Here is a 13,196-nt window from a genome sequence, read left to right as displayed (position 1 = left end):
ATTATGCAAACAGCTCATAGAGGCCCAGCCCGAGTAGGTGCCAGTCTCACACGTCTGCAAAGGCCTTCAATGAGGCTTTCAGCAGAAGTCAAGAGTTTATGAGTGACCATTCGCATGGAACTGGCAGGTGTGTTAAATCAAGCGCTCTACCGCAGTAATGCTGCTTGTCAAGCATTGGTAGTTCAGTGGTAGAATTCTCGCTTCCCAAGCGGGAGGCCCGGGTTCGATTCCCGGCCAATGCATGGCACTTTTGTAGACGTGTCTCTTGATATTTTAAAAGGCATGGGAAAAGAAAAATGGAAACGGTAGATAAGATGATTGCATTGCTTGTCTGTTTTCTGCGCAAAGAAAGCACTCTGCTGCCCTCTTTTAGCAGAAGATGGAACTGCAGTTTCAACTTAAGGCGGGAAACCTTCTATTATGCAAATAATTCCCAGAAGACCCCAGAAGCCCAGATTGAAAGGGTGTCAGCCTCGTGTGGCTGCAAAGATATCCCCTGAGTCCTGCAGTAGAAGTCTGGCTTTCCTGAGGCACGGTGCTCAGGGAACTGCACTCAGAGTAGCGACCCATACAAAGGCCACCCTCATCTACCAGTGTGCTTGCCTCTGTCCACTTTTCCTGTCTATAGAACCTGGCCGTTCGTGGCCAAGTGAGTGAGAAGGACTGCCAGGGCAGCGCAGCTCCCATTCACCCACCGGAGCTGCGCCATCCTCATGTCACTGCAGTGCTCTGTTAAATCAGCTGCTCTGGGCTGCAATGGTCCAGAGCACTGTAGCGCCAGTGTGCAGCATGTAAGGCATTGGTGGTTCAGTGGTAGAGTTCTCGCCTGCCACGCGTGAGGCCCGGGTTCGATTCCCGGCCAATGCATGAGCGTTTTGCACATGTACCTTTCGTTGACTTTGAAGCATCGTGAAAAGGAAGAGATCAAACAAAAAAACAAGCCTTGATTGCCTTGCTTGCCTTATTTCTGCTACTAGCGATCACTCTGCTGATCCCTTTTAGTAGAAGGGGCCGCTGCGCCTTGACTGGAAGCAGGGCAATCTCAGATTATGCAAACAGCTCATAGAGGCCCAGCTCGAGTAGGTGCCAGTCTCACACGTCTGCAAAGGCCTTCAATGAGGCTTTCAGCAGAAGTCAAGAGTTTACGAGTGACCATTCGCATGGAACTGGCAGGTGTGTTAAATCAAGCGCTCTACCGCAGTAATGCTGCTTGTCAAGCATTGGTAGTTCAGTGGTAGAATTCTCGCTTCCCAAGCGGGAGGCCCGGGTTCGATTCCCGGCCAATGCATGGCACTTTTGTAGACGTGTCTCTTGATATTTTAAAAGGCATGGGAAAAGAAAAATGGAAACGGTAGATAAGATGATTGCATTGCTTGTCTGTTTTCTGCGCAAAGAAAGCACTCTGCTGCCCTCTTTTAGCAGAAGATGGAACTGCAGTTTCAACTTAAGGCGGGAAACCTTCTATTATGCAAATAATTCCCAGAAGACCCCAGAAGCCCAGATTGAAAGGGTGTCAGCCTCGTGTGGCTGCAAAGATATCCCCTGAGTCCTGCAGTAGAAGTCTGGCTTTCCTGAGGCACGGTGCTCAGGGAACTGCACTCAGAGTAGCGACCCATACAAAGGCCACCCTCATCTACCAGTGTGCTTGCCTCTGTCCACTTTTCCTGTCTATAGAACCTGGCCGTTCGTGGCCAAGTGAGTGAGAAGGACTGCCAGGGCAGCGCAGCTCCCATTCACCCACCGGAGCTGGCGCCATCCTCATGTCACTGCAGTGCTCTGTTAAATCAGCTGCTCTGGGCTGCAATGGTCCAGAGCACTGTAGCGCCAGTGTGCAGCATGTAAGGCATTGGTGGTTCAGTGGTAGAATTCTCGCCTGCTACGCGGGAGGCCTGGGTTCGATTCCCGGCCAATGCATAAGCGTTTTGCACATGTACCTTTCGTTGACTTTGAAGCATCGTGAAAAGGAAGAGATCAAACAAAAAAACAAGCCTTGATTGCCTTGCTTGCCTTATTTCTGCTACTAGCGATCACTCTGCTGATCCCTTTTAGTAGAAGGGGCCGCTGCGCCTTGACTGGAAGCAGGGCAATCTCAGATTATGCAAACAGCTCATAGAGGCCCAGCTCGAGTAGGTGCCAGTCTCACACGTCTGCAAAGGCCTTCAATGAGGCTTTCAGCAGAAGTCAAGAGTTTACGAGTGACCATTCGCATGGAACTGGCAGGTGTGTTAAATCAAGCGCTCTACCGCAGTAAAGCTGCTTGTCAAGCATTGGTAGTTCAGTGGTAGAATTCTCGCTTCCCAAGCGGGAGGCCCGGGTTCGATTCCCGGCCAATGCATGGCACTTTTGTAGACGTGTCTCTTGATATTTTAAAAGGCATGGGAAAAGAAAAATGGAAACGGTAGATAAGATGATTGCATTGCTTGTCTGTTTTCTGCGCAAAGAAAGCACTCTGCTGCCCTCTTTTAGCAGAAGATGGAACTGCAGTTTCAACTTAAGGCGGGAAACCTTCTATTATGCAAATAATTCCCAGAAGACCCCAGAAGCCCAGATTGAAAGGGTGTCAGCCTCGTGTGGCTGCAAAGATATCCCCTGAGTCCTGCAGTAGAAGTCTGGCTTTCCTGAGGCACGGTGCTCAGGGAACTGCACTCAGAGTAGCGACCCATACAAAGGCCACCCTCATCTACCAGTGTGCTTGCCTCTGTCCACTTTTCCTGTCTATAGAACCTGGCCGTTCGTGGCCGTTCGTGGCCAAGTGAGTGAGAAGGACTGCCAGGGCAGCGCAGCTCCCATTCACCCACCGGAGCTGGCGCCATCCTCATGTCACTGCAGTGCTCTGTTAAATCAGCTGCTCTGGGCTGCAATGGTCCAGAGCACTGTAGCGCCAGTGTGCAGTATGTAAGGCATTGGTGGTTCAGTGGTAGAATTCTCGCCTGCCACGCGGGAGGCCCGGGTTCGATTCCCGGCCAATGCATGAGCGTTTTGCACATGTACCTTTCGTTGACTTTGAAGCATCGTGAAAAGGAAGAGACCGAACAAAAAAACAAGCCTTGATTGCCTTGCTTGCCTTATTTCTGCTACTAGCGATCACTCTGCTGATCCCTTTTAGTAGAAGGGGCCGCTGCGCCTTGACTGGAAGCAGGGCAATCTCAGATTATGCAAACAGCTCATAGAGGCCCAGCCCGAGTAGGTGCCAGTCTCACACGTCTGCAAAGGCCTTCAATGAGGCTTTCAGCAGAAGTCAAGAGTTTACGAGTGACCATTCGCATGGAACTGGCAGGTGTGTTAAATCAAGCGCTCTACCGCAGTAATGCTGCTTGTCAGGCGGAAGCGGGAGGCCCGGGTTCGATTCCCGGCCAATGCATGGCACTTTTGTAGACGTGTCTCTTGATATTTTAAAAGGCATGGGAAAAGAAAAATGGAAACGGTAGATAAGATGATTGCATTGCTTGTCTGTTTTCTGCGCAAAGAAAGCACTCTGCTGCCCTCTTTTAGCAGAAGATGGAACTGCAGTTTCAACTTAAGGCGGGAAACCTTCTATTATGCAAATAATTCCCAGAAGACCCCAGAAGCCCAGATTGAAAGGGTGTCAGCCTCGTGTGGCTGCAAAGATATCCCCTGAGTCCTGCAGTAGAAGTCTGGCTTTCCTGAGGCACGGTGCTCAGGGAACTGCACTCAGAGTAGCGACCCATACAAAGGCCACCCTCATCTACCAGTGTGCTTGCCTCTGTCCACTTTTCCTGTCTATAGAACCTGGCCGTTCGTGGCCAAGTGAGTGAGAAGGACTGCCAGGGCAGCGCAGCTCCCATTCACCCACCGGAGCTGGCGCCATCCTCATGTCACTGCAGTGCTCTGTTAAATCAGCTGCTCTGGGCTGCAATGGTCCAGAGCACTGTAGCGCCAGTGTGCAGCATGTAAGGCATTGGTGGTTCAGTGGTAGAATTCTCGCCTGCCACGCGGGAGGCCCGGGTTCGATTCCCGGCCAATGCATGAGCGTTTTGCACATGTACCTTTCGTTGACTTTGAAGCATCGTGAAAAGGAAGAGACCGAACAAAAAAACAAGCCTTGCTTGCCTTATTTCTGCTACTAGCGATCACTCTGCTGATCCCTTTTAGTAGAAGGGGCCGCTGCGCCTTGACTGGAAGCAGGGCAATCTCAGATTATGCAAAACGCTCATAGAGGCCCAGCCCGAGTAGGTGCCAGTCTCACACGTCTGCAAAGGCCTTCAATGAGGCTTTCAGCAGAAGTCAAGAGTTTACGAGTGACCATTCGCATGGAACTGGCAGGTGTGTTAAATCAAGCGCTCTACCGCAGTAATGCTGCTTGTCAGGCATTGGTAGTTCAGTGGTAGAATTCTCGCTTCCCAAGCGGGAGGCCCGGGTTCGATTCCCGGCCAATGCATGGCACTTTTGTAGACGTGTCTCTTGATATTTTAAAAGGCATGGGAAAAGAAAAATGGAAACGGTAGATAAGATGATTGCATTTCTTGTCTGTTTTCTGCGCAAAGAAAGCACTCTGCTGCCCTCTTTTAGCAGAAGATGGAACTGCAGTTTCAACTTAAGGCGGGAAACCTTCTATTATGCAAATAATTCCCAGAAGACCCCAGAAGCCCAGATTGAAAGGGTGTCAGCCTCGTGTGGCTGCAAAGATATCCCCTGAGTCCTGCGGTAGAAGTCTGGCTTTCCTGAGGCACGGTGCTCAGGGAACTGCATCCAGAGTAGCGACCCATACAAAGGCCACCCTCATCTACCAGTGTGCTTGCCTCTGTCCACTTTTCCTGTCTATAGAACCTGGCCGTTCGTGGCCAAGTGAGTGAGAAGGACTGCCAGGGCAGCGCAGCTCCCATTCACCCACCGGAGCTGGCGCCATCCTCATGTCACTGCAGTGCTCTGTTAAATCAGCTGCTCTGGGCTGCAATGGTCCAGAGCACTGTAGCGCCAGTGTGCAGCATGAAAGGCATTGGTGGTTCAGTGGTAGAATTCTCGCCTGCCACGCGGGAGGCCCGGGTTCGATTCCCGGCCAATGCATGAGCGTTTTGCACATGTACCTTTCGTTGACTTTGAAGCATCGTGAAAAGGAAGAGACCGAACAAAAAAACAAGCCTTGATTGCCTTGCTTGCCTTATTTCTGCTACTAGCGATCACTCTGCTGATCCCTTTTAGTAGAAGGGGCCGCTGCGCCTTGACTGGAAGCAGGGCAATCTCAGATTATGCAAAACGCTCATAGAGGCCCAGCCCGAGTAGGTGCCAGTCTCACACGTCTGCAAAGGCCTTCAATGAGGCTTTCAGCAGAAGTCAAGAGTTTACGAGTGACCATTCGCATGGAACTGGCAGGTGTGTTAAATCAAGCGCTCTACCGCAGTAATGCTGCTTGTCAGGCATTGGTAGTTCAGTGGTAGAATTCTCGCTTCCCAAGCGGGAGGCCCGGGTTCGATTCGCGGCCAATGCATGGCACTTTTGTAGACGTGTCTCTTGATATTTTAAAAGGCATGGGAAAAGAAAAATGGAAACGGTAGATAAGATGATTGCATTTCTTGTCTGTTTTCTGCGCAAAGAAAGCACTCTGCTGCCCTCTTTTAGCAGAAGATGGAACTGCAGTTTCAACTTAAGGCGGGAAACCTTCTATTATGCAAATAATTCCCAGAAGACCCCAGAAGCCCAGATTGAAAGGGTGTCAGCCTCGTGTGGCTGCAAAGATATCCCCTGAGTCCTGCGGTAGAAGTCTGGCTTTCCTGAGGCACGGTGCTCAGGGAACTGCACTCAGAGTAGCGACCCATACAAAGGCCACCCTCATCTACCAGTGTGCTTGCCTCTGTCCACTTTTCCTGTCTATAGAACCTGGCCGTTCGTGGCCAAGTGAGTGAGAAGGACTGCCAGGGCAGCGCAGCTCCCATTCACCCACCGGAGCTGGCGCCATCCTCATGTCACTGCAGTGCTCTGTTAAATCAGCTGCTCTGGGCTGCAATGGTCCAGAGCACTGTAGCGCCAGTGTGCAGCATGTAAGGCATTGGTGGTTCAGTGGTAGAATTCTCGCCTGCCACGCGGGAGGCCCGGGTTGGATTCCCGGCCAATGCATGAGCGTTTTGCACATGTACCTTTCGTTGACTTTGAAGCATCGTGAAAAGGAAGAGACCGAACAAAAAAACAAGCCTTGATTACCTTGCTTGCCTTATTTCTGCTACTAGCGATCACTCTGCTGATCCCTTTTAGTAGAAGGGGCCGCTGCGCCTTGACTGGAAGCAGGGCAATCTCAGATTATGCAAACAGCTCATAGAGGCCCAGCCCGAGTAGGTGCCAGTCTCACACGTCTGCAAAGGCCTTCAATGAGGCTTTCAGCAGAAGTCAAGAGTTTACGAGTGACCATTCGCATGGAACTGGCAGGTGTGTTAAATCAAGCGCTCTACCGCAGTAATGCTGCTTGTCAGGCATTGGTAGTTCAGTGGTAGAATTCTCGCTTCCCAAGCGGGAGGCCCGGGTTCGATTCCCGGCCAATGCATGGCACTTTTGTAGACGTGACTCTTGATATTTTAAAAGGCATGGGAAAAGAAAAATGGAAACGGTAGATAAGATGATTGCATTGCTTGTCTGTTTTCTGCGCAAAGAAAGCACTCTGCTGCCCTCTTTTAGCAGAAGATGGAACTGCAGTTTCAACTTAAGGCGGGAAACCTTCTATTATGCAAATAATTCCCAGAAGACCCCAGAAGCCCAGATTGAAAGGGTGTCAGCCTCGTGTGGCTGCAAAGATATCCCCTGAGTCCTGCAGTAGAAGTCTGGCTTTCCTGAGGCACGGTGCTCAGGGAACTGCACTCAGAGTAGCGACCCATACAAAGGCCACCCTCATCTACCAGTGTGCTTGCCTCTGTCCACTTTTCCTGTCTATAGAACCTGGCCGTTCGTGGCCAAGTGAGTGAGAAGGACTGCCAGGGCAGCGCAGCTCCCATTCACCCACCGGAGCTGGCGCCATCCTCATGTCACTGCAGTGCTCTGTTAAATCAGCTGCTCTGGGCTGCAATGGTCCAGAGCACTGTAGCGCCAGTGTGCAGCATGTAAGGCATTGGTGGTTCAGTGGTAGAATTCTCGCCTGCCACGCGGGAGGCCCGGGTTCGATTCCCGGCCAATGCATGAGCGTTTTGCATATGTACCTTTCGTTGACTTTGAAGCATCGTGAAAAGGAAGAGATCAAACAAAAAAACAAGCCTTGATTGCCTTGCTTGCCTTATTTCTGCTACTAGCGATCACTCTGCTGATCCCTTTTAGTAGAAGGGGCCGCTGCGCCTTGACTGGAAGCAGGGAAATCTCAGATTATGCAAACAGCTCATAGAGGCCCAGCTCGAGTAGGTGCCAGTCTCACACGTCTGCAAAGGCCTTCAATGAGGCTTTCAGCAGAAGTCAAGAGTTTACGAGTGACCATTCGCATGGCACTGGCAGGTGTGTTAAATCAAGCGCTCTACCGCAGTAATGCTGCTTGTCAAGCATTGGTAGTTCAGTGGTAGAATTCTCGCTTCCCAATTGGGAGGCCCGGGTTCGATTCCCGGCCAATGCATGGCACTTTTGTAGACGTGTCTCTTGATATTTTAAAAGGCATGGGAAAAGAAAAATGGAAACGGTAGATAAGATGATTGCATTGCTTCTCTGTTTTCTGCGCAAAGAAAGCACTCTGCTGCCCTCTTTTAGCAGAAGATGGAACTGCAGTTTCAACTTAAGGCGGGAAACCTTCTATTATGCAAATAATTCCCAGAAGACCCCAGAAGCCCAGATTGAAAGGGTGTCAGCCTCGTGTGGCTGCAAAGATATCCACTGAGTCCTGCAGTAGAAGTCTGGCTTTCCTGAGGCACGGTGCTCAGGGAACTGCACTCAGAGTAGCGACCCATACAAAGGCCACCCTCATCTACCAGTGTGCTTGCCTCTGTCCACTTTTCCTGTCTATAGAACCTGGCCGTTCGTGGCCAAGTGAGTGAGAAGGACTGCCAGGGCAGCGCAGCTCCCATTCACCCACCGGAGCTGGCGCCATCCTCATGTCACTGCAGTGCTCTGTTAAATCAGCTGCTCTGGGCTGCAATGCTCCAGAGCACTGTAGCGCCAGTGTGCAGCATGTAAGGCATTGGTGGTTCAGTGGTAGAATTCTCGCCTGCCACGCGGGAGGCCCGGGTTCGATTCCCGGCCAATGCATGAGCGTTTTGCACATGTACCTTTCGTTGACTTTGAAGCATCGTGAAAAGGAAGAGACCGAACAAAAAAACAAGCCTTGCTTGCCTTATTTCTGCTACTAGCGATCACTCTGCTGATCCCTTTTAGTAGAAGGGGCCGCTGCGCCTTGACTGGAAGCAGGGCAATCTCAGATTATGCAAACAGCTCATAGAGGCCCAGCCCGAGTAGGTGCCAGTCTCACACGTCTGCAAAGGCCTTCAATGAGGCTTTCAGCAGAAGTCAAGAGTTTACGAGTGACCATTCGCATGGAACTGGCAGGTGTGTTAAATCAAGCGCTCTACCGCAGTAATGCTGCTTGTCAGGCATTGGTAGTTCAGTGGTAGAATTCTCGCTTCCCAAGCGGGAGGCCCGGGTTCGATTCCCGGCCAATGCATGGCACTTTTGTAGACGTGTCTCTTGATATTTTAAAAGGCATGGGAAAAGAAAAATGGAAACGGTAGATAAGATGATTGCATTGCTTGTCTGTTTTCTGCGCAAAGAAAGCACTCTGCTGCCCTCTTTTAGCAGAAGATGGAACTGCAGTTTCAACTTAAGGCGGGAAACCTTCTATTATGCAAATAATTCCCAGAAGACCCCAGAAGCCCAGATTGAAAGGGTGTCAGCCTCGTGTGGCTGCAAAGATATCCCCTGAGTCCTGCAGTAGAAGTCTGGCTTTCCTGAGGCACGGTGCTCAGGGAACTGCACTCAGAGTAGCGACCCATACAAAGGCCACCCTCATCTACCAGTGTGCTTGCCTCTGTCCACTTTTCCTGTCTATAGAACCTGGCCGTTCGTGGCCAAGTGAGTGAGAAGGACTGCCAGGGCAGCGCAGCTCCCATTCACCCACCGGAGCTGGCGCCATCCTCATGTCACTGCAGTGCTCTGTTAAATCAGCTGCTCTGGGCTGCAATGGTCCAGAGCACTGTAGCGCCAGTGTGCAGCATGTAAGGCATTGGTGGTTCAGTGGTAGAATTCTCGCCTGCCACGCGGGAGGCCCGGGTTCGATTCCCGGCCAATGCATGAGCGTTTTGCACATGTACCTTTCGTTGACTTTGAAGCATCGTGAAAAGGAAGAGATCAAACAAAAAAACAAGCCTTGATTGCCTTGCTTGCCTTATTTCTGCTACTAGCGATCACTCTGCTGATCCCTTTTAGTAGAAGGGGCCGCTGCGCCTTGACTGGAAGCAGGGAAATCTCAGATTATGCAAACAGCTCATAGAGGCCCAGCTCGAGTAGGTGCCAGTCTCACACGTCTGCAAAGGCCTTCAATGAGGCTTTCAGCAGAAGTCAAGAGTTTACGAGTGACCATTCGCATGGAACTGGCAGGTGTGTTAAATCAAGCGCTCTACCGCAGTAATGCTGCTTGTCAAGCATTGGTAGTTCAGTGGTAGAATTCTCGCTTCCCAAGCGGGAGGCCCGGGTTCGATTCCCGGCCAATGCATGGCACTTTTGTAGACGTGTCTCTTGATATTTTAAAAGGCATGGGAAAAGAAAAATGGAAACGGTAGATAAGATGATTGCATTGCTTGTCTGTTTTCTGCGCAAAGAAAGCACTCTGCTGCCCTCTTTTAGCAGAAGATGGAACTGCAGTTTCAACTTAAGGCGGGAAACCTTCTATTATGCAAATAATTCCCAGAAGACCCCAGAAGCCCAGATTGAAAGGGTGTCAGCCTCGTGTGGCTGCAAAGATATCCCCTGAGTCCTGCAGTAGAAGTCTGGCTTTCCTGAGGCACGGTGCTCAGGGAACTGCACTCAGAGTAGCGACCCATACAAAGGCCACCCTCATCTACCAGTGTGCTTGCCTCTGTCCACTTTTCCTGTCTATAGAACCTGGCCGTTCGTGGCCAAGTGAGTGAGAAGGACTGCCAGGGCAGCGCAGCTCCCATTCACCCACCGGAGCTGGCGCCATCCTCATGTCACTGCAGTGCTCTGTTAAATCAGCTGCTCTGGGCTGCAATGGTCCAGAGCACTGTAGCGCCAGTGTGCAGCATGTAAGGCATTGGTGGTTCAGTGGTAGAATTCTCGCCTGCCACGCGGGAGGCCCGGGTTCGATTCCCGGCCAATGCATGAGCGTTTTGCACATGTACCTTTCGTTGACTTTGAAGCATCGTGAAAAGGAAGAGATCAAACAAAAAAACAAGCCTTGATTGCCTTGCTTACCTTATTTCTGCTACTAGCGATCACTCTGCTGATCCCTTTTAGTAGAAGGGGCCCTTGCGCCTTGACTGGAAGCAGGGCAATCTCAGATTATGCAAACAGCTCATAGAGGCCCAGCCCGAATAGGTGCCAGTCTCACACGTCTGCAAAGGCCTTCAATGAGGCTTTCAGCAGAAGTCAAGAGTTTACGAGTGACCATTCGCATGGAACTGGCAGGTGTGTTAAATCAAGCGCTCTACCGCAGTAATGCTGCTTGTCAAGCATTGATAGTTCAGTGGTAGAATTCTCGCTTCCCAAGCGGGAGGCCCGGGTTCGATTCCCGGCCAATGCATGGCACTTTTGTAGACGTGTCTCTTGATATTTTAAAAGGCATGGGAAAAGAAAAATGGAAACGGTAGATAAGATGATTGCATTGCTTGTCTGTTTTCTGCGCAAAGAAAGCACTCTGCTGCCCTCTTTTAGCAGAAGATGGAACTGCAGTTTCAACTTAAGGCGGGAAACCTTCTATTATGCAAATAATTCCCAGAAGACCCCAGAAGCCCAGATTGAAAGGGTGTCAGCCTCGTGTGGCTGCAAAGATATCCCCTGAGTCCTGCAGTAGAAGTCTGGCTTTCCTTAGGCACGGTGCTCAGGGAACTGCACTCAGAGTAGCGACCCATACAAAGGCCACCCTCATCTACCAGTGTGCTTGCCTCTGTCCACTTTTCCTGTCTATAGAACCTGGCCGTTCGTGGCCAAGTGAGTGAGAAGGACTGCCAGGGCAGCGCAGCTCCCATTCACCCACCGGAGCTGGCGCCATCCTCATGTCACTGCAGTGCTCTGTTAAATCAGCTGCTCTGGGCTGCAATGCTCCAGAGCACTGTAGCGCCAGTGTGCAGCATGTAAGGCATTGGTGGTTCAGTGGTAGAATTCTCGCCTGCCACGTGGGAGGCCCGGGTTCGATTCCCGGCCAATGCATGAGCGTTTTGCACATGTACCTTTCGTTGACTTTGAAGCATCGTGAAAAGGAAGAGACCGAACAAAAAAACAAGCCTTGATTGCCTTGCTTGCCTTATTTCTGCTACTAGCGATCACTCTGCTGATCCCTTTTAGTAGAAGGGGCCGCTGAGCCTTGACTGGAAGCAGGGCAATCTCAGATTATGCAAACAGCTCATAGAGGCCCAGCCCGAGTAGGTGCCAGTCTCACACGTCTGCAAAGGCCTTCAATGAGGCTTTCAGCAGAAGTCAAGAGTTTACGAGTGACCATTCGCATGGAACTGGCAGGTGTGTTAAATCAAGCGCTCTACCGCAGTAATGCTGTTTGTCAGGCATTGGTAGTTCAGTGGTAGAATTCTCGCTTCCCAAGCGGGAGGCCCGGGTTCGATTCCCGGCCAATGCATGGCACTTTTGTAGACGTGTCTCTTGATATTTTAAAAGGCATGGGAAAAGAAAAATGGAAACGGTAGATAAGATGATTGCATTGCTTGTCTGTTTTCTGCGCAAAGAAAGCACTCTGCTGCCCTCTTTTAGCAGAAGATGGAACTGCAGTTTCAACTTAAGGCGGGAAACCTTCTATTATGCAAATAATTCCCAGAAGACCCCAGAAGCCCAGATTGAAAGGGTGTCAGCCTCGTGTGGCTGCAAAGATATCCCCTGAGTCCTGCAGTAGAAGTCTGGCTTTCCTGAGGCACGGTGCTCAGGGAACTGCACTCAGAGTAGCGACCCATACAAAGGCCACCCTCATCTACCAGTGTGCTTGCCTCTGTCCACTTTTCCTGTCTATAGAACCTGGCCGTTCGTGGCCGTTCGTGGCCAAGTGAGTGAGAAGGACTGCCAGGGCAGCGCAGCTCCCATTCACCCACCGGAGCTGGCGCCATCCTCATGTCACTGCAGTGCTCTGTTAAATCAGCTGCTCTGGGCTGCAATGCTCCAGAGCACTGTAGCGCCAGTGTGCAGCATGTAAGGCATTGGTGGTTCAGAGGTAGAATTCTCGCCTGCCACGCGGGAGGCCCGGGTTCGATTCCCGGCCAATGCATGAGCGTTTTGCACATGTACCTTTCGTTGACTTTGAAGCATCGTGAAAAGGAAGAGACGGAACAAAAAAACAAGCCTTGATTGCCTTGCTTGCCTTATTTCTGCTACTAGCGATCACTCTGCTGATCCCTTTTAGTAGAAGGGGCCGCTGCGCCTTGACTGGAAGCAGGGCAATCTCAGATTATGAAACAGCTCATAGAGGCCCAGCCCGAGTAGGTGCCAGTCTCACACGTCTGCAAAGGCCTTCAATGAGGCTTTCAGCAGAAGTCAAGAGTTTACGAGTGACCATTCGCATGGAACTGGCAGGTGTGTTAAATCAAGCGCTCTACCGCAGTAATGCTGCTTGTCAGGCATTGGTAGTTCAGTGGTAGAATTCTCGCTTCCCAAGCGGGAGGCCCGGGTTCGATTCCCGGCCAATGCATGGCACTTTTGTAGACGTGTCTCTTGATATTTTAAAAGGCATGGGAAAAGAAAAATGGAAACGGTAGATAAGATGATTGCATTGCTTGTCTGTTTTCTGCGCAAAGAAAGCACTCTGCTGCCCTCTTTTAGCAGAAGATGGAACTGCAGTTTCAACTTAAGGCGGGAAACCTTCTATTATGCAAATAATTCCCAGAAGACCCCAGAAGCCCAGATTGAAAGGGTGTCAGCCTCGTGTGGCTGCAAAGATATCCCCTGAGTCCTGCAGTAGAAGTCTGGCTTTCCTGAGGCACGGTGCTCAGGGAACTGCATCCAGAGTAGCGACCCATACAAAGGCCACCCTCATCTACCAGTGTGCTTGCCTCTGTCCACTTTTCCTGTCTATAGAACCTGGCCGTTCGTGGCCAAGTGAGTGAGAAGGA

General features: G+C 51.0%; 18 non-coding genes across 18 annotated transcripts; all 18 read left to right on the top strand.

Moving 5' to 3' along the window:
* The first annotated feature begins 171 nt into the window (after positions 1-171).
* Positions 172-242, top strand: TRNAG-CCC (transfer RNA glycine (anticodon CCC)). The gene has a single exon. It is a non-coding gene; the product is annotated as a tRNA-Gly (tRNA).
* Positions 243-1,217: 975 nt separating this feature from the next.
* Positions 1,218-1,288, top strand: TRNAG-CCC (transfer RNA glycine (anticodon CCC)). The gene has a single exon. It is a non-coding gene; the product is annotated as a tRNA-Gly (tRNA).
* Positions 1,289-1,843: 555 nt separating this feature from the next.
* Positions 1,844-1,914, top strand: TRNAS-GCU (transfer RNA serine (anticodon GCU)). The gene has a single exon. It is a non-coding gene; the product is annotated as a tRNA-Ser (tRNA).
* A 350-nt stretch (positions 1,915-2,264) lies between these two features.
* On the top strand, positions 2,265-2,335 carry TRNAG-CCC (transfer RNA glycine (anticodon CCC)). Its single transcript has one exon. It is a non-coding gene; the product is annotated as a tRNA-Gly (tRNA).
* Positions 2,336-2,900: 565 nt separating this feature from the next.
* TRNAG-GCC (transfer RNA glycine (anticodon GCC)) lies at positions 2,901-2,971 on the top strand. Its single transcript has one exon. It is a non-coding gene; the product is annotated as a tRNA-Gly (tRNA).
* Positions 2,972-3,916: 945 nt separating this feature from the next.
* Positions 3,917-3,987, top strand: TRNAG-GCC (transfer RNA glycine (anticodon GCC)). Its single transcript has one exon. It is a non-coding gene; the product is annotated as a tRNA-Gly (tRNA).
* A 341-nt stretch (positions 3,988-4,328) lies between these two features.
* On the top strand, positions 4,329-4,399 carry TRNAG-CCC (transfer RNA glycine (anticodon CCC)). The gene has a single exon. It is a non-coding gene; the product is annotated as a tRNA-Gly (tRNA).
* Positions 4,400-4,954: 555 nt separating this feature from the next.
* On the top strand, positions 4,955-5,025 carry TRNAG-GCC (transfer RNA glycine (anticodon GCC)). The gene has a single exon. It is a non-coding gene; the product is annotated as a tRNA-Gly (tRNA).
* A 1,397-nt stretch (positions 5,026-6,422) lies between these two features.
* On the top strand, positions 6,423-6,493 carry TRNAG-CCC (transfer RNA glycine (anticodon CCC)). The gene has a single exon. It is a non-coding gene; the product is annotated as a tRNA-Gly (tRNA).
* Positions 6,494-7,048: 555 nt separating this feature from the next.
* TRNAG-GCC (transfer RNA glycine (anticodon GCC)) lies at positions 7,049-7,119 on the top strand. Its single transcript has one exon. It is a non-coding gene; the product is annotated as a tRNA-Gly (tRNA).
* Positions 7,120-8,095: 976 nt separating this feature from the next.
* TRNAG-GCC (transfer RNA glycine (anticodon GCC)) lies at positions 8,096-8,166 on the top strand. Its single transcript has one exon. It is a non-coding gene; the product is annotated as a tRNA-Gly (tRNA).
* A 341-nt stretch (positions 8,167-8,507) lies between these two features.
* TRNAG-CCC (transfer RNA glycine (anticodon CCC)) lies at positions 8,508-8,578 on the top strand. The gene has a single exon. It is a non-coding gene; the product is annotated as a tRNA-Gly (tRNA).
* Positions 8,579-9,133: 555 nt separating this feature from the next.
* TRNAG-GCC (transfer RNA glycine (anticodon GCC)) lies at positions 9,134-9,204 on the top strand. The gene has a single exon. It is a non-coding gene; the product is annotated as a tRNA-Gly (tRNA).
* Positions 9,205-9,554: 350 nt separating this feature from the next.
* On the top strand, positions 9,555-9,625 carry TRNAG-CCC (transfer RNA glycine (anticodon CCC)). The gene has a single exon. It is a non-coding gene; the product is annotated as a tRNA-Gly (tRNA).
* Positions 9,626-10,180: 555 nt separating this feature from the next.
* TRNAG-GCC (transfer RNA glycine (anticodon GCC)) lies at positions 10,181-10,251 on the top strand. The gene has a single exon. It is a non-coding gene; the product is annotated as a tRNA-Gly (tRNA).
* Positions 10,252-10,601: 350 nt separating this feature from the next.
* On the top strand, positions 10,602-10,672 carry TRNAG-CCC (transfer RNA glycine (anticodon CCC)). Its single transcript has one exon. It is a non-coding gene; the product is annotated as a tRNA-Gly (tRNA).
* A 976-nt stretch (positions 10,673-11,648) lies between these two features.
* TRNAG-CCC (transfer RNA glycine (anticodon CCC)) lies at positions 11,649-11,719 on the top strand. The gene has a single exon. It is a non-coding gene; the product is annotated as a tRNA-Gly (tRNA).
* A 985-nt stretch (positions 11,720-12,704) lies between these two features.
* Positions 12,705-12,775, top strand: TRNAG-CCC (transfer RNA glycine (anticodon CCC)). Its single transcript has one exon. It is a non-coding gene; the product is annotated as a tRNA-Gly (tRNA).
* The last annotated feature ends 421 nt before the right edge of the window (positions 12,776-13,196 follow it).

Source organism: Ambystoma mexicanum, chromosome 1p (assembly GCF_040938575.1).
Source record: "Ambystoma mexicanum isolate Mex_15411 chromosome 1p, UKY_AmexF1_1, whole genome shotgun sequence".
NCBI lineage: Eukaryota > Metazoa > Chordata > Amphibia > Caudata > Ambystomatidae > Ambystoma > Ambystoma mexicanum.
Note: the sequence above shows the minus strand (reverse complement) of the source record. Positions and strands in the feature narration are given on the sequence as shown.